This window comes from Mauremys mutica, chromosome 2 (assembly GCF_020497125.1).
Source record: "Mauremys mutica isolate MM-2020 ecotype Southern chromosome 2, ASM2049712v1, whole genome shotgun sequence".
Taxonomy (NCBI): domain Eukaryota; kingdom Metazoa; phylum Chordata; order Testudines; family Geoemydidae; genus Mauremys; species Mauremys mutica.
In genome coordinates this window covers 243,390,838-243,409,389 of record NC_059073.1, presented here as the reverse complement: position 1 = coordinate 243,409,389, position 18,552 = coordinate 243,390,838, and the positions used below count along the sequence as shown (strand labels likewise).

Here is an 18,552-nt window from a genome sequence, read left to right as displayed (position 1 = left end):
AAAACCCAAAAATTGAATCTCAGCTGACCATTTATAATATCATGTCAGCCTTATGCAGAATAAAATCATCAAGATACTGAACATTTAAGTTTTCACATAAAAGTTGATAGATTCTTTATTAAAAGTGTTAATACTAACATTTGACTTTCAAATACCAGGAGGGTGAATTTGCTAATGGGTGAAGAATATATATTCTTGTACAAAAATGCCAAAGAGACACGACCTGATTACCAGGCTGGCAATGGTTACATATTTGCAGAGCCTACTGAATCTTCTGTACCACCACTTTAAAATAAACAAACAAACAAACAAATAAATAAATAACCCACTTTCACCCTTGTGACAGGATATCCAATACAGCTTTCTCCGCTATGAAAAAATATAGTAAAAAAAAGCTGCTTATCAAGACTGGTACTAGCTTCAGGAAAGCTTACAACCATATAAGGGAAGCTTTAAAAGCTACATTTATTCTAGACCAGTGATACTCAGACTGAAGCTCAGGAGCCACACGTGGCCCTTTAATGCGTCTCCTGCAGCTCTTTGCAGCACATGATATTTAAACGCTGTCTTACTTAATTATTAACCAATCAGAATGCTTTTACTATGTCATTAACAAATTGTTGAATACCTGATCAGTCATTTTGCCGTGAGACTAATATAGATAGATAGAAACAATGAATTCACCCTACTGTGGCTCTTTTGGGTAATGTTGATAGCTATTTGGCTCCTGAAGTACTGAGGTCTGAGCATTACTGTTCTAGACAATGTGTAGATACAGAACAAAAAGAAAATATTTTATAAGAAACAGAACTGATATTACTAGAACAAAATCATATTTAAGGAATAAGTTAAGTAAGCAGAAAAAACTTTTTTTTAAATAAAAAAAATGATTCAAAGCTTAATTTTACAATGTTATTGCTCCTTTAGGTTAAAAGGATATCAGAACACTTCATTATTACAAATAGGAATCATGGCATATACAGAGATGCATCTCTTTATAGGATGAAACATTTCTGCTGTATACTATCACATAACAATACCACACAAAATAAACTAAGAGCCTTGCAGTGGGACTATGCTCAGCAGTAAATATTTATAGCATCAGAGAGCAGCCATAAGGTATGCCTAGCATGAATATGGTAGCTACTTTCCTCTAACAGCAAATCCATTATTTTAAGTTTGAGAAATTTAACCTAGTTTTACTAGGGGGAAAACCATCAAGAATTTTTTTTAAAAAGTGTTTAGGCGGTCACAAAACTTGTCTGAGTATGCTGTCCTGGGATATGATTCTCAACTGAGTTACTCCTCAACTTTCCACTTCAGTGGAGTTAACCAATGTTAAATTGATGTAACAGTGCATAACAAGCCCATGGAGCTTTGCCATTTCATTTGTCTTGCAGAGTGAATTTCACTGGATAAAATGAAGTTTCTGTAGATGCATTTTTTTGTTTTTGATTTTGTAACTCCCTTTCTGCAGGCCAGGAGGAATTTTAAGGATTCTGACCAGTACAGTCGTCTTCTTTACATTTTATTTAGCCAAATAGATGCATATTCTGCATAATATTTGACTAGGTGAATATGTATGACTGAGTGGATACACACATGCAATCAAATATTGAAATTGAGGAAAGGTTCATGTTACTTCACAGGATTCTAAATAGCAAAGGCAGCCCTTTGGCTGTTAAAGTGGAAAAAAGTCAATTTATAAATTCCACAGGAAAAATTAAATATTCACTTGATGCATCAACATAACAGGCACACCTGAAAAAGAAGGAGCTCTGATGCTTCCCTCCAGATATTTGTTTCTTCTTCCCAAAGTAGAGAAATGCAATATAAAAGAAACTAAACACTGCCAACTTGTAATACATGTAGAAGTCCATGAAAGGAGAATAGTTTGCATGAATATCAAAAGGAAAACATTCAGACAGGTAAAAATAGAGCCAGATTGCATCTTGCCTTAGCATGGGAGCCCTCCCTGTTCTGTAAACCTCACAAAGGACAGAAACAATGGCAGTCCTTGCACTTGGGAACTGGTGTGGCAGGCATGCACGCTCTCCAAGCAAGTCAAGAAATTGGACTGTGGTGCCTGTGGCTCAATACCACCTACCTAAAGTTCCACCTGTCGGAGGACAGTTCTGCACCACCTGTAACATACATTTTTGCTTTGCAGGCCTGTAGCAACCATGTGGAAAGAGCGGTAGCCATGGCAGAGATCCAAGCAATCCCCTCAAGAGTAGCACCAGCAGCTTTCCCCATTCTCTGCACGCACTGCACTTGTAAGTCAAGAAGAAAGAATACCCTTTTAAAGTTTAAGGTGTCTAGCTTAGGTAAGTGGCTTAGGATGCACTTTTTCAGTTTTCAGACCGAAAGTATTATATATTGATCATGTTATTTACCTGCTGTGAAAGAGTCAACTCCCCGCTGTTGACCTACAGGTCATACTGTTACAGGATCTTGTTTGTGAGAGTATCCATAACGCTTTGTAGTGCTGACACATAAGGCCTACAGCCTAAGCATTTATCCTGGCTATGCTTAAGAACTCCCACAAAGCCTTGTAAGTAATGTTGAGAGAGAGAGAGACGTGCACACAGAGGAAATGTACTAGCTAGATTGTTTTAAACTATAAGAATATAATATACCTCAACCTATTTTTAAGTTGTGCTATGCTAAAACCACAAGAAAGGAATAAGTTTTGCAGGCATATAAAATATTCCAAATGCAAAAGTGCAAAATGAAGTAGTTGCATTCAGTTGCATTGGCCGAAGTTGTTTGGACAGAAATATAAGGCATAGTGGAATGTTTTAAGCCATGTAGTCAACAAGTTGCCCTTTAGTAGTGATTGGATAATAAGTTATGTAGTTAGCCACAAACTGTAATATTCAAAAACAAGTAATGTATAAGAGAGACCTTGTGACCCAAATTCGACCCAGTACAAGTAGACTGGCCTGGTACCCCAGATCAGTTGATATGTATCACCATTCTGTTTGTGCAGTTTGATCTTAGATGTCTAGTCTTTGATTAATAAACCAAACTTGAGCTTGACAATTTGATGTTTTGTCCATTAATAATCTAAAAGGACCACTATTTACAATAATAGCCACGCTAAGATGTGGAAAAATACCTGCTTGCTGTAGTTATTAAGACAGATATAAAAACCTTTGACCCTGTTCTTTTGATTTAGTGAGCAATGTTCTAACTGCAATAAACAAAAGCATATATAAATATAATATGCTAATTGCAAGGGCATGAGTAAGCGGCAGATGTCCAAATCATGTGCTGGGAACATATTTTTATCCATGATATGGAAAGGAGAACAAATGGGATTGTAAACATACTGATTATAAATATAGCAAGGTATAAACAGTTATTAGAACCAAAGAGGCTGGAATCAGATGTCTCATGAGACTGCAGAATCAGTTCTAACAGATTTTGGCAATATATGCCTTTTCTGTTATGCACTTACTAACAATTGCTTAATAAAACTCAATCAAGCTTGGTTATCTAAGGTCTCTTTAGTTATTAGTAAATTTGAACCCGTAAAATTGATTATAAATTTGTACTGATTACAAATTGAAGGCACAGCTGGGATCCCAATAACCTTCTTGTCAAGAATAGGATAGTGGGAGTGTAGAGCTCGACTCTGATTGTCACAAGTCCTGGTTTGTAACATACCCAGTGGACCTTGCAACCAGGTGTCTGTGGCAGGAAACTTTTAATAAATCAAAATACATAAAGTGAGACTCTAACTTGGCAAAATGCCAGAAACAGTAACATGCTGGCTGATGATGATCAATAAATACTAAAGGAGTTCTTGAATCATCTATAAGAAAATATACCATTGACTATGGGTGAGCTTTGTTTGCACTGGACACAACTCAGAAATCCAACCCAGGGTATTATGTGTGTTCACTGTTCACATTAGAGGTTGAAAAGAAAGTCAGAGACAATGAGCTGAAGGGAAGGCGGGTCAGTGTCTATCATGGCATGTAAAACTTTGAATTACAGGTTAAGAAGATGGAAAAAAGTCAATGAAGTGGATGAGGCTCTTTAAAAAAAAAAAAGAGAATGTGGAATTTAAAAATTGCAGTTTGAGAATCTGAGTAGTTTAAATGTGTCCTTGGTTCATAACTTGCAAGAAATGAAAGGAAAGCTTAAAGAATGTCAGACCAGTGTGGTGAGGAAAATGTAAAGTAGTTAAATTGGCAAAAACGTGTGGAGAATTTGAGAAGTGTCTTCATGGTAGCATAGAAGGAATTAATTATGGCAAGGCTGGGCATCCCAACTGATCATACCAAGTGCAGGAAGGACGCAGACAATCTGGAATCAGACTTGTCATCAGGCTGCAGGATCAGTTCTAACAGACACTGGTAAGGTATGCCGCCTTTTCTGTTAAGTGCTAACAGTTGCTTCATAAACTCAGTCAAGCTTGATTATTTGAGGACCCCTAATTATCAATAAATTTGAACCTGTAAAATTATTAAGGTTGTACATCCCTTTATGGCTGGACATGGCATAGCAGACTTTCCTCACGTAGGCCCCTGCCAACAGACATTCCAGCCCTGCAGTGATCTGCCTCTTCTTGTGACTCGGCCCTCCAGCCAGGTGGCATTAAAGTCCCTCCTCCCCTGAGGTAAGGAAAAAGTCTAATAAACTAAACTCCAAGAAACATAACTCCTTGTCCCAACCTCAGCTAAGGTCTGCTCTTTCAGATGCCTTGCTCCCATCCTGGACTTCTGCCTACCTTAGCCTTCTTTCAGGATCTTTCCCACAGCTCCTCCCTAGATTTAATGTACCTCTGACTCTGACAAGTGGACTTAGCTAACAATCAACAACAGTTGATAATGCACCAGTCAAAAAATAATCGAGTTCATTGTCACTAAACTTAGGGTGGGGGGAGTGGGGGTTGCAGCACTTGCCGTGGTAAGAAGTAGCAAAATCCCCCCCTCCTCCTATGAAAACAAGCAAAAGTGAATATACACAGGGAAAAAGGGAAGAATTTTTACAAACATTTTCAAAGAACTACCATATATACTCATTCATAAGCCACATTTTTGTAGTAAAAAAAGGAATCACCAGAGAAGGGGGTCGGCTTATGAACGGGTATAGAGAGGGAGAGATGGGACACAGCCCCTCCCCCTAACAGAGGGAGCAAAGAGAGGCAGAACAGCCAGAAGGGAAGAGGCGGGCCCAGATTCTCTCCACTTCTGGCCACACTGCTCTCCCCGCAGCCTCCGAAGCAGCTGCAGCTCTGGGGCTGGCAGGCTGCAGCCATACCGCTCATCCCAGCCCGCTGGAACATGCTATGCTGCAGCTGCGCCACCCGGTCTGGCCTAGTGGAGAAGGCTGTGACCATGCTGCCCAGCCTGCTGGAGCAGCTCCAGCCAGGTCAGAGACATCCTCCCCAGATAAGGTGGGAAAGGATGGGATGGGGAGAGTCCCAGGCTAGGGGTGGGTCATGTGGGGGGTGGTCACAGGGGTTACTCCCCTGACTCCCAGCTCCTCCCCTCCAAAAAAATTTCCCCACCAGTTGCTGTCCCAGCCTGTCAGGGTAAGCAGTTGGCACTCTGGGACACTTTGTTTACTTAGGTTTACCTCTGTGGCTGCGGATGCTCGAGGTAAACAAACCATCTTGGCCCGCCAACAGCTTATCCTGATGGCCCGGGAGCCAAAGTTTGTTGACCCCTGAATTATAGGGTCGGCTTATGAACGGGTTATAAAATTTTTCCCTTTTTATTTATCCATCTGGGGGGGGTGTCAACTTATAGATGAATCGGCTTTTGATCGAGTACATACAGTACTTTAAAGGTGGCATCCGATGGGATCTGCATCCCTGGGAAACCATTTTAATTTTTTTTATATGGCTATAATTTGTTTTATACTTCAGAAGAATTTGTTACATAACTTTCTTAGTTTGTCTCTACTTTAATTACTCTATTAAGCAAGTTAGGATTTCGCATATTCACTAACAGCAGATACACCAGAGTCACAAGGCAAAAGAATGAAAAGCCAACAAAAAAAATAAAAATTAACTTTTCCCATTTAACCAGATTCCTTTCTTTCTTACTAGAATGTTTTTATCATTGGATATCATTTCTGCATTTTCTAGTAATAAGTCTCATAAAAAACATCTATTATTCACATTGACTGAGCTGCCAGATAGACACATCATCAGTCACCGAAGCACCAACTTGCCCTTGAGCTTTTCTGGTTTTATGATATTTCTAAGAGAGACAGTTTCTGAAAATGTTATTCAACTTATAGAAAGTACTGCAAGTGATTTGGAAACTATTCTCACTGTACATATTTTGAACAGGAAATCAATTAAATTTGTTTTATTGTGTTCCTGTGCCTTCATTGCTAACTCACTCTATAGATATTTCTCTGAAATGGAAGATGAATATTCAGTTCGTTTAAAAAATTGCAAGCCTTTACATACATTACTGAATGTGATGCGAGAGTTTTAGATGCAAGTTACGTAACTTTGCTACCACTATTTTATCACAATTTGGCAAGCAAGCTGGGCACTCTATAGTGCAGAAAGGACAGTTCTGCAGTGAGCAGCATGAGGATGGTCTTTGCCAAATGGAATGCTACTAATAATGAGGAAATAGATATTTTTGTTTGGTAAACAAAAAGATCACAATTTTATTCAGCTCTCTCCATTAAAATGGAACAACAGGTAGACAGTCCTGGCCAAATTTATTCAAACGGTCTTTCCTCCATGTAGTCTACAACCCTTAAGGCTCATGGCTGACTACTAGGGTGCTAATATTGTGACAGACAAAGCATATAGGGCCTATCTTCCTCTCAGGACAGGGTACCTTAGGAATCCAAGTGCCACTGTCTGGGACAAGGTACAATCTTGATTGGGCCTATGCCCCTGTCCCAATTGGGCTAGGGTACAAGTGACCTGTCTCCGCGTAACCCTGTAGCTATATGACCTTTAGCCTGAATATATTAGTCTTCCCAAAGTCTTCCAAATGCATTTTCAGTTTTGGCAGAAGCTAGTAGTGTCACTATGTAACTTACATTCACCACAGGGTGCAGTCAGTCCCCAACTAAGCAACCCCCAACTACCTCTTAAGCAAACAAACTTTTCTGCATAAGGAAACAGAATGAAAAGAATGTTCAAGATAGCTAACCACAAGAAACAAGTAGCAAGATAAATTACTACATTACCATTACTTGCTTCAGATCATTGGAACATTTCTTCACCCCCCCTCCCCACCCCATATAGAAAAAAGGAAATTAGTCATTAGTATGAACATTTGCAAGAAAATTCTTAATTTATAGAAAAGAACACAAATAACACATTTCCTAACATAACACTAGCAAAGAGTAGGAGATGTTTGAAACTGACAAACCCCAAATTAAGTACATTATGATAAAGAAATACACAATATATCTACTCACATAGTATGTAGTGAGGGTTCTATATCCATTCCAAGTCTTTTGTCTAGAGCTAAGAAAACTTCAGAATGTCCATCTCACGGGAAATACTGACATTTCAATATGTTTTTTTCATCCAAAAATTGAAATTTTTTGCAGAATGAAAATGCCAAAAAAAAATTGGGAATGTTGAAACATTTTGTTCCAACATGTTGAATTGTCTTGAAATGATTCTGAGTAAGATCAACATTAAACTGTATTTCTCTTGCCTTATGGGAGTTGTAGTTCAGGCCCCTCTGTCTCCTATGGGTTGTACTGCGTGGGAGATGTAGTCCAACTGGGGATCCTGGCCCAAAGGGGAGAATGGCAGCATCAGGCTCCCTAGAAGGGCTACATCTGTCGTTGCACTCAGTCATGTGAAGCACCAATTCAGTTAGCTGTGTCTGCATTGCATTGTGGGAGACATCCTTCAGGGAGCCCGGCCCATAGGAAACAATGGGCGGCTCAAACTACAGCTCCCATAAGGCAATGTGCTAATGCTTTAATGCACTGTTGTTTTTTTAAACTGATTCTAAACTAAATATTTTGGGGCAATCTTCTGATTTGGGTCAAGTGAACCCAAAACAACATACTTCATTTATATTTTTCTGATGAAAAAATTGAAAGTTTGTTGAAATTTAAGTTTTCCTATGTCAGAAAATTACTCCCATATGAAATTCCTGACCAGCTCTAATTCTGCCCACGACTTTTTTGGTACACTGCACATTAAAATGTTTGCTTTTTATTTTGGAGTTAATAGAAAGAGAAAAATGTATCAAGGCCTCTAGAAAAGAGATTACTACTACTTGTATTAAAATAGCATCCAACAGTCCCAACCAAGACTGGAGTTCCATTGTGCCACACACTACACAAAGCCCAGTAAGAGACAGTCCCTCCCCAAAGAGCAGACAAAGAGTGGACAAGGAAACAGAAGTGAAGTGACTTGCTCAAAGTTGACAGAGCCAAAAATACAGCCCAGGTTTCTTGACTCCCAGCCTAATTCCTAATCCACTGACCCATGCTGCCTATCAGATTTCTGGATTTAGTCACGAAATTGATTCCAGTAGTGCCTACTACTCTCAAAAATGAGTTATCTAAAATTTAGTACCTATATCAAAAGACTACATAAAAATGTATCACAGATATTCCCATCTGCCTTAGAATCACCCCCTCTCCTCCCAAAAATAGCATGTGTGTATACAGGAAAAAAAAACTACATATTCTATCTATACCATATGCTTCTGAGAAACACATTCAGACCACACAGTTGATAAATGCACATAGTACTATATTTGTTTAGTAAAATATACACCTATCATCATCTTTGGGTTCCATGTCACCTTGGTAATTTGACCAATGTATAGCCAAGATTACAATGAAAATTTTAAGCCAAGATACATCCCTTTTTATTTACAACATTAATACAACACATTTTTATTACTACTGCCCTTGTTACCTGAATAGTTTAATATAAAAGGTATGCGTATTGTTATGATGTAGAAAGTTTTATATTTATATATATATATATAAATATAAAATGCACACAGATAACCAGATCTAAATTAATTTACATTTGTGTAAAGCCTGAATAATTCTATGGATTTTAATGACTTAATCTGGCTTTGTAATTGTAAATGAAATTGACTACAGCAATATACAAATGTGTGTGCATATATATAGGCACACATACATAACTATATATGCGCACACCATACACAGAGGGGTATCAATAGGATACTTTTATAGCCTTACCTGCACTCTGCCCACTAGTCTATTTGCTCCTGACTCACTAACAGTGAAGCAGGCGAGAGGTTTAGAAAGTGCTGCCATAGTTTTTCTTTATAAAGGCTATGTTTACATTACACAACACTTTCAGTGGCGGGTAGGGTATGTGTAGCTATATGCTGCAGTGGAAATCAAGCTGCATTGACAATGCAGTGTGTAGCTACCCATGTCAGTGAAAGGCTCTGGGCAGGGAGGAGGCAGCGAGAAAAGGCTGAGCATAGCCTCACTGCATCCCCTGTCAGAGCCCTTCTCCAGCGCCAAAGTCTTTCCCTGCTGCCGGGGTCTTTTCCTGAGGCAGGGACAGGCTTCAGCAGCTGTCAGGTAATGGGACACTTCATGCCTAAAAATAGCAGTGTAGATGTGAAGGCACAGGTTGGGTGAATATAGAGCCATATAGGGTATATACTTGGGTACAGACCCACACCCTTCAGGCATGTGTGTACTCTACTCACCTAAGCCATACCCCACTGTCTACATGCTAGGCAGGGCTATGTGAGTACATGTTCTTCATGCCCCTGAAAGAAATGTGTTGTGTAGCCATAGTCTTATGATATGTCTACACTTAAAATGCTACAGCGGCACAGCTGAGCCACTGCAGCTGCACCGCTGTAGTGCTTCAGTGTAGACATTACCTCCTATGCCAAAAGGAGGAGTTCTCTTGCTAGCATAGGTAATCCACCTCCCTGAGAGATGATAGCTAGGTTGGTGGAAGAATTATTCAATTGACCTAGCGCTGTCTACATGGAGATTTAGGTATCTTAACAATACCATTTGGGGGTGGATTTTTCACTCCCCATACCAACATAGTTAAACTGACCTAATTTTCTAGTGTAGACCAAGCCTTAGTTGACTAACCTTCTTCTGTCTCTCCTCAAAAATGGAACTCTCCATCCCCCAAAGACGGAACCCAATGGTTAATTTAAAAATTATTGACAAGGATTTAAATGGTAATCAATACCATCAGGCAAATATGAAAAATTTTAGAAGGCATTCAGACTACCATTCCACTTGAGGTTCAGGAAGGCCTTCAATCATGACAGCTAGATCTCACAGTAGCTGAGAATATGAATACTTGTTGCACATTCTAGTTTTATTATACTTATTCAGACTAGTAAGGATCACACATCTTGCATGGCACTCATACATTTGGTAGCCTTGTCATGCATCTAACAGATCTTGCAAGGGCTGCAGGTGACCAGCTATCATTTCTCCCCCTGGTTACAGGGGAATGTCCTAGTTTTCAGACAGCAGAGAAGCCTGACACCTCTCCCACTGTCTTCTATCCCTTCTAGAATAGAGCACTGGCACTGAAAAGAAGGAGGTGGCATTTTCTGGCAGGAAGGTAAAGAGATTAAGGGTGTGGGTCACAGAATTAGATGCTGTTAAAATGGTGTCTTCCCCAAGCACCTCACACCCCCATCCATTACCTATCTACATCTCCCATTACAGCCCAACAGCTCCTAACAGCCCATCCACATCCTTCCTTGTAGGCTGCATCAGGATCTCCTGCCTTACTGATATCCCACCCAGGCTCTCTCCCCCTCTAATAATTCTTTTCTGGACTCCCTCCCTCTAGTAAAACCCCCATCACCCTTCCTCCAATTCTGCAATCAATCTCTTCCAATACACTGGTCTGCTTCCAAATTCCAAATTCCTGATTCTGAAGCATGCAAAGAATATGGGTGTGCCTTCCTCACACCTGCTCCCACTGCTGTGGGTGACCCTGAGAGGAAACTCAAGGACTGTTTCTCATTATTAGAAATGTCATACATGGAGCTGCATGAACCTTGACAGCTATGCCAAAGTGTCAAATATACTCACAATGGTATGGTGGCAATAGAACATTACCAACATTTTTTAAACATCAAGTGCTAACTCAGGTTTCTAACCATCAGAGGAGCAAAGTTCCGGAACAGTCTTCCAAGGGGAGTAATTGGAGCAGGGTGGGGAGGGGGAGCCTAACTGGCTTCAAGACTGAGCTTGGTAAATTTATGATGGGGATGGTATGATGAGATTGCCTAGAATGGCTTATAGCCTTTCCATGTCTGCTATTAGCGCAGAATTTTTTCCCCGGGTGTCTGGCTGGTGGGTCTCGCCCACATGCTCAGGGTCAAACTGATCATCATATTTGGGGTCAGGATGGAATTTTCCCCCAAATCAGACTGGATCAGACCTACTGGTTTTTTTATCTTCATCTGCTACAGGGACACAGGTAACTTGCTGGCTTGAACTAGAGAAAACAGTAGATTCTTTGTAACTTGAAATCATTAAATCAAGATTTGAGGACTTCAGTAACTCAGCCAGAGGTTATGGGCCTACTACATGAGTGAGTGGGTGGGTGAGGTTCTGTGGCTTGCAATGTACAAGAGGTCAGACAAGATGATCACACTGGTCCCTTCTGGCCTTAAAGTCTATGAGTTAGCAGCAAAAAATGTGGATCCTTTTAGCAATCTCAATTTTGAAGAGTTTTAAATCTTTATCTCTGATACAGATGGAAAATTCACAGTAGTTATTAAAATGATTCCATGGCTCACAGCTATATGCACAACAGAAAATATATTTTTGTAGTTCTCATTACAGCAGCATCTGTAAAATACTGCTGTTTCAAATAATCAGGTTGTTTAATGGAATTTTTACCATTTAATTGAATCCTTTGCGCCTCTATCTGACTTTTCTAATATGATCTGTTTGTTGGATCTAGATCTAAACCTTTTCTGTGAGTGAGCTCCAAACCTGCTCTAGTCCCCAGCAAAACAAACAAGCAAACAAAAAGATCTGCTGTTCTTGAGGATAAATTTGCCCCAACGGGTTATTTCTTTATGTTCTGACTAAAGTTCTTCCTTTCACTTCAAAGCAACAGACATATTTTAACAGCTAAGAGAAAACAACTTTCGTACTTAAATGTATGTACATTTATACATAATAAATTGCATGGTCAATAACCTTATAGCTTTCCATTTTAAAAATACACAGTTTTATTGCAGCTCCACTCACCCTTTTTTCTCCCTCCAGTTCTTTAAATAGTTGTGCCATATTCTGATCTCAGTCAGACCAGTAAGTCTTACGCAGAATCTAAATTTTCACTAAAAAATAAAGGTTTTAGGCCTTGTTGCAAATCTTCTGAATGTGATTCTATACAATGTTGTCTTTCTGAATCAGCTCCATTTCTACTGCTCATAGCTATGCCATGAAACATGCCATTATGGCTGCAACTATGAGGTGATACCAGGCAGCTCTGTGTTCTTGGGGAACCAGGGTGCAGTATCCAGCCTGTGATTGAACGAACACCGATCAGAGAAAAGACTTGCAGAGAGCAGTGAAGGGCAGTGGGAGACACACCTAGACCCCTCCTGACCAGGGTGATAGGATTAAGGCAACTCCCCTAGCCTCATCTGCATCAAAGATGGGACAGGGAGGTATCTCCATTACCATATAGAATAGAGAACAGAGAACCGCACTGAACTCTGGGATCAGAAAAGCAGGGAAGCACTGCATGATGGGGGATCTCTGCTCCAGATGCTAATGAACCTACGCCTGCCCACACCCAGCTCAGCAGTTATCAAACCAATTCTAGTAATGAATCCTTGATTGATATCCAAAATACTGAAGCTGCCTAACTGCATTGTGAGCTCCCTGGAAAGAACACCACCCATAGCCAAGAGTGATCAGCTCCTATTGTCTAGCCTAAAGAAAATCCCTGAGTCACCAGTTTTCCCATAAACAAATCTAGTGTTCTCATTTGAACCATTGTTGTTTCCCTACAAAAACCCTACCCACACTCCAGTAAGTGTTCTGATGCATGGATCCAACTCTGCATCAGTTCCACTGGGATTTCAACTTCTCCTGACTGATCATGCTGGGGGCTCTGCCTGTCTCCAGCACTCAGGACCCTGAGCTACCACCACCACCTGGGAACCTCGACCAGTTCAAGCTTCAGAGAATGGGTGAGACGCCAGCTCTCTCTCTCTCTCTCTCTCTCTCTCTCTCTCTCTGTGTTCTTTTCTACCTCAGGTATAACTTTATAGTTTTCTATATATGACTTTTGTAAAACTGTTATGTTGGTTTAGGCTCTCCTTGTGTGGTTATCACTATTAACCATAAAAGTTATTTATTGAATAAGCTGGTTGCTTCTCTCTCTCTCTCTCTGAACTTTACTCTTTTGTGTTATAGCTTCCCCATTTACTCTGCAGCAACACTTCTTTTACCTAAGCTAAAGATCCCTGTAGCGCCAAAAATACTGTGGGGTTTGCGCATCAAGTGGGTTACTACCAGTACAACTGTAACGTGAAAGTGGGGATAGGGACGTGCTGAACCTGTGACCCAGACTACTGAGTCCAGGGGCATATAGGGGTGGCAGCCTGGAAGGGCTGTTCGACCCAACCTTACTTACCCAGGCTTACTCTATTCTGGTGCGGTACCTGTGGCATACAAGGGTGACAGCTTGAAAGTGCTGCTTGACCCAGCCCACTGAGTCCAGGCATATATAAGGGGTCAGCTTGAAAGTACTGATTGATCGGGTCCACTCAGACTTGCTCTGTGTGTGTGTGTGTGCGCGCGCATCCAGTTCTGGGGCTGGAGGCACACAGCCCTGGGGAACCTAGGTCCTGCAGGATAGCTCCATTGGGAGGGAACTTGCAGCAGGGAGAAGTAGGCTCCATATGAAAACACAAGTGACACAAGCAGTACATTGATAGAATTACAGAACACACCGCCACCACAGAAGAGTAACCCTAATAAATGAGCATAGCTCAAAGTAACGGGCAAATCTGGTAACAGAGGGGAAAGAGATTGTGCAATGAGCTCCTTGCAGGTAGATCACTGGGACTGTGGGAAACTCATTACAGATTAGAGCACAACTGCTTTCTTCTTGCCAGTTCAAATAATTAATCTACTTTAAAATAATGTTGCCTGTGTTTTAGTGCTTAGTAGTGGATTTAAGAGTTCCCACGTAACTATTTTAGTAATTTAAAAGCATTCATTTACTATTTAAACAATTCCAGGAACCACTTCCTTCCTTCAATGTACTTGGCAACATCCAACCAGAGGATCAGAGAAAAGCACTACAGAAACAAGTTATCAGCATCTGATTGTATATTCAAAACAAATCTGTTGCATCACAGCTCCTATTTACAATGCTACACAATGCTTTACTATCTAATGAATCGACAGTGAAAAGATCCATACCAGAGTGAAGCACTATGGACTATGAAAACTGAAACACTGGACATGTTCACCAGATGCACTTTTGGAAACAATATGATTGCAATAAAAATTGCCTCACTTTTTCTGTGATGAGATGATACTACTTAGTGCCGCTCATATAGCTCCTTAGTTAATAGGGCTTAACAGTGCATTTTTTTTAACAGTGCAAGTTTAAAAACGTATTTTCTGTCAATATACAGCTGCTATCAGTCACAACAACTGAGACACTGCAAAAGAATGCAATGTTTCAATGTAAGTCACTGGAGAACCCTGGGAAGAGTTTCTTTTTTAGATGCCACAGCCACCGCTCTGTTTTGTGAATCTTAAAAAAAGGATTATTTGGTCACTGGGTAGTTTAATCTTTCACAGATTGTCACTTTGCCTGCAGTTGTGTAAACTATGACTGGTGTATGCTCTTCTCCATGTCTCTATTTACGATTTGGGTAGATAGTATGGACTGGTCAGAGCTCCTCTGGACCACTGAACATCAGTGAATCTTATCTTTGGGTTTTCTATAGCACCCAGCACCATAGTATCCAAGCACATTTTATAACTTCATCATTTTACTGGAAAATATTTTAAAAGATAAAATGTGGTGTTCCTGTATTATGCAGGAGGCTAGACTAGAGATGCCCAAGGAAAATGTACTCAAAAAATTAAGATTTCAGTGATTCAAAAATGAAATATACGTAAGAAGTCAAGATCAGTTTCTTTACATCATGGCACAGGAATACACTTTCAAATGATGTGGGATTTAGGTTGCATACTTCCCAATAGGAATCACAAGTTAAAACCCCAGCGAACTTTCTGAAAATGTACCCTATACTGTAATTATCTTGAGAATAACATATTTTTGAAGAAGCAACTCAGAAAATAAAACTTTTAGTGTCTGGTGCAAACGAGAACAATACTGATAGTACATTCTGCCTCTTCCTAGTCTTCGGCTGAATTTAGAGTTTTAAAAACAGATGGCAAGAAATTTGAGTGATGGTAAAGGTCCTCTGGGTTTGATGTTCACCTGTCTCTTTTCAACAGTAATGTTTATCAGCACCATAAAAAGTAATAGAAGCTCATATTTCCCTCAATTAATACCTACTAGCATCTGCAAACTGATATGTCCCCATACGATTAATACTATTGCACTTGACCTTGATATCGTGAAAAAGAATATGATTATGATAATAAGCCAATTATTTTTATACAATATAGCAATCAAAAAGATCACCATTCCCTCCTGTTCTCATGACAATAAATGAACAGTCTTCATTTCATTGTCAGTTGCTCCCATGCAATCATCATTAAAATATTACTGTTTTTTTGTTGTTAATTTCTAAAATAAAATTAAGATGGAATACAAAAAGCATTAAATGGTCTAAGTTTTAGAGTATTCGCAGGAGTATTTGATACATGTGTTTTATGAAGGTTAGGATAATTTCTTCTTTCTGGTACAACTGTCTATTTTTACTGAAAAATAGTCTGTTTTAATGCAACAACCTAGATTTGAACAGAAGGTATGTGCCAAACACTTATACATATAGACTGTATGTGTGAGGGGCAATAAAGGTTTAGCTGTCGTGAATTTGGAACAACTGAAGAATATGCCTATAATCACAGACACAAGCCAGTGATACCTACATATCATCATATATTCTGCACGTGTGAAATATTTTACAGAACACAATTTTAGGAATGTTTGAGAGGGTTTTTTTTTAAATGATCATAGATTATAAACCAGAATATTATAGATGGATTTGGCAGAATTCAATTTTATTTTATTTTGTATTTTGACTATTAACATCCATTTTTCTTTTTATAATTTTAACTATATTTATTTTTACAGTTATGGAAATTATGGGGGAGGGGTGGGTTGAAGTTAGGGCAGTGCTGACGGTGGGGCTGCAGGGGGCTCTGTTTGGCTAAAGGGCCCAAGACACTTAGATGCAAGTTGCATTCCTGGCCTAATTGAGCAGAGACGCCTGGCCATGGCAGTGAGGAGAAGGAGCAGTCCCCAGCCATGAGGGAAGACACCCAACTGCTAAACAGTTCCTGCCCCAGGATGGCCCCCACACTCGAGACTAGTGAGTGGGACTGTGATAGCAGAGCTGCAGAGGGCTCCCTGCATTGCTATGGGGCTGGTGATGGAGACACTCAGCAGTGGGGTGGCCTCCCCCATGGCCGGAAGCTCGTCATCCTACTTGTGACTCCAGTTGGGGATCTTTGCTGTGCCTGGTCAGGGCCACAGCTTGCCCTGCACTAGGTGCCTCCGGGGATCCAGTCTCTCCTGCCCTGCAGCAGCGCAGTGAGATGGCTACTGCTCCACTGTCACAGCCCCACTCTCCCACTCCCATGGCAGCAGGGCTGCAGAGGCCTCCCTGCACCACTGCTGGGACAGCGAGACCCGATCTCTGCAGGCACAAGTTGCTGGGGGAGGCTGCACGCACACCAATGGATATTTTTTCCCACCCATTTCAGTGTGTCAGCTAAAATCGGCAATGACTGACATCTATTGATTTAAAGCAAATCCTGCCAAGCCTAATTATAAGCCATAACTATCATCTTGCCTGACAACCCCCATAATAAAGGCTACAAAGCTTATCCAATAATTCCTGCATCGAGTCCCATATTGGTTTAATTTTTATTATTGGGTATATTTCTTGTAGCCTACTGCCTATAAAGAACAGGTACCTAAGCTACCAAGAGTGCAACACTGCCAGGCTCAGTGGGAAAGAAAAAATGCAAACTGACAAATGTAGAACAAACCTACTAATGACTTGAATAGTTTCTCCACATAAAAATATCGTTGACTTTAAGATTTGTTATCTTGAGTAGAAATTGGGTCCCATTAAAAAACCCATGCCCCAAGTTCACATCTCTAGCCCTGCAGAGTCATAAGATAATGGACTTTAAAGCCATGATATTTTTTTAAGCATGAAGAACTGTCACTGGGCCAGAGATGAATCTTGCCCACCAGGCCGTGGGTATGGGCAATTTGGGGTATAAATTCCACATGATGGGGGGAAGAAGAGGGAAATTTATTTAAATAGCAACTGTTTGAAACAGCTGAGGATTTCTGATTTTAGAATAAGTCTCTAGAAGATGGTTAATGGGCAAGTGATGCAGGCATATATATGTATATATATGTAATGAATTGCACAGCTATGTGATCAATTTTTGTGTTTGTCAAATGCACAATGGTAAATTAGCTATTTGTCCTCTGGGGAAGGTCTCTCCTAATCATCAGACATATGGAGCAAAACCATAAACCTGTAACACTCTGAAGTTCCAAGTTTAATTGACACACCAATTTAAACTTTTCCTACTCCAAGCAACAATCATGTTATGTCACTTCCTTTACCAAAGATTGGCTTATGCAAAGCAGCGTTCACAAGTATAGTTACAGTCCTACCAGTTAAGAACAAGTTCTTGCTACTAGAACTCAAAAATATTTTAGATTTTTCAGGACATGAAAGATATAAAGCTAGCATTCCATATAGATCTGTTCCATTAAAAAAAAAGAGAGAAAGAGATAACATACCTTTTTATCATAAGAAGATTCTATTCTCCAGTGCTGAGCAGCTGTGATACAGATGTCACTATTCCACTGCATGCTGGGACAGAAGTACATGAGCAAGAAGTCAGCCAACCCCAGAGTAACAATTTCAGCAACAACCTGTAAATGAAAAGATAAATAGAAAAGGCAAGATTTTAACAAGCTGCCTTCAAATGTTCCTCCTGATCATTCACTAAAACAAAAGAGTATTTGGCCCAGGGGCGGCTCTAGGCATTTTGCCACCCCAAGCACGGCAGGCAGGCTGCCTTCGGCGGCTTGCCTGCGGAGGGTCTGCTGGACCCGCGGCTTCGGAGGACCTCCCGCAGGTCCTCCTCCGAAGCCACGGGACCAGCAGACCCTCCGCAGGCAAGCCACCGAGGGCAGCCTGCCTGCCGCACTCACGGCACCGGCAGAGCGCCCCCCGCGGCTTGCCGCCCCAAGCACGCGCTTGGCGTGCTGGGGCCTGGAGCCGCCCCTGATTTGGCCTATTGGTATAGTATGGTGACTCTCCATGTAAATCATGCACAACCCAATAATGAATTTAGCTTTTTGAAATCAATATTTCCAACATTTGTGCATAAGCAAGT

General features: G+C 40.5%; 1 protein-coding gene across 11 annotated transcripts in view; it reads right to left on the bottom strand.

Moving 5' to 3' along the window:
- THSD7A (thrombospondin type 1 domain containing 7A) overlaps positions 1-18,552 on the bottom strand; it is a 549,183-nt gene that overhangs the window by 433,628 nt on the left and 97,003 nt on the right. For all 11 annotated transcript variants that reach the window (XM_045005791.1, XM_045005789.1, XM_045005783.1 and 8 more), the window contains one exon: positions 17,951-18,085. The gene's annotated coding sequence lies outside the window, so the exon portion shown is untranslated. The remainder of the gene's footprint in view (positions 1-17,950; positions 18,086-18,552) is intronic.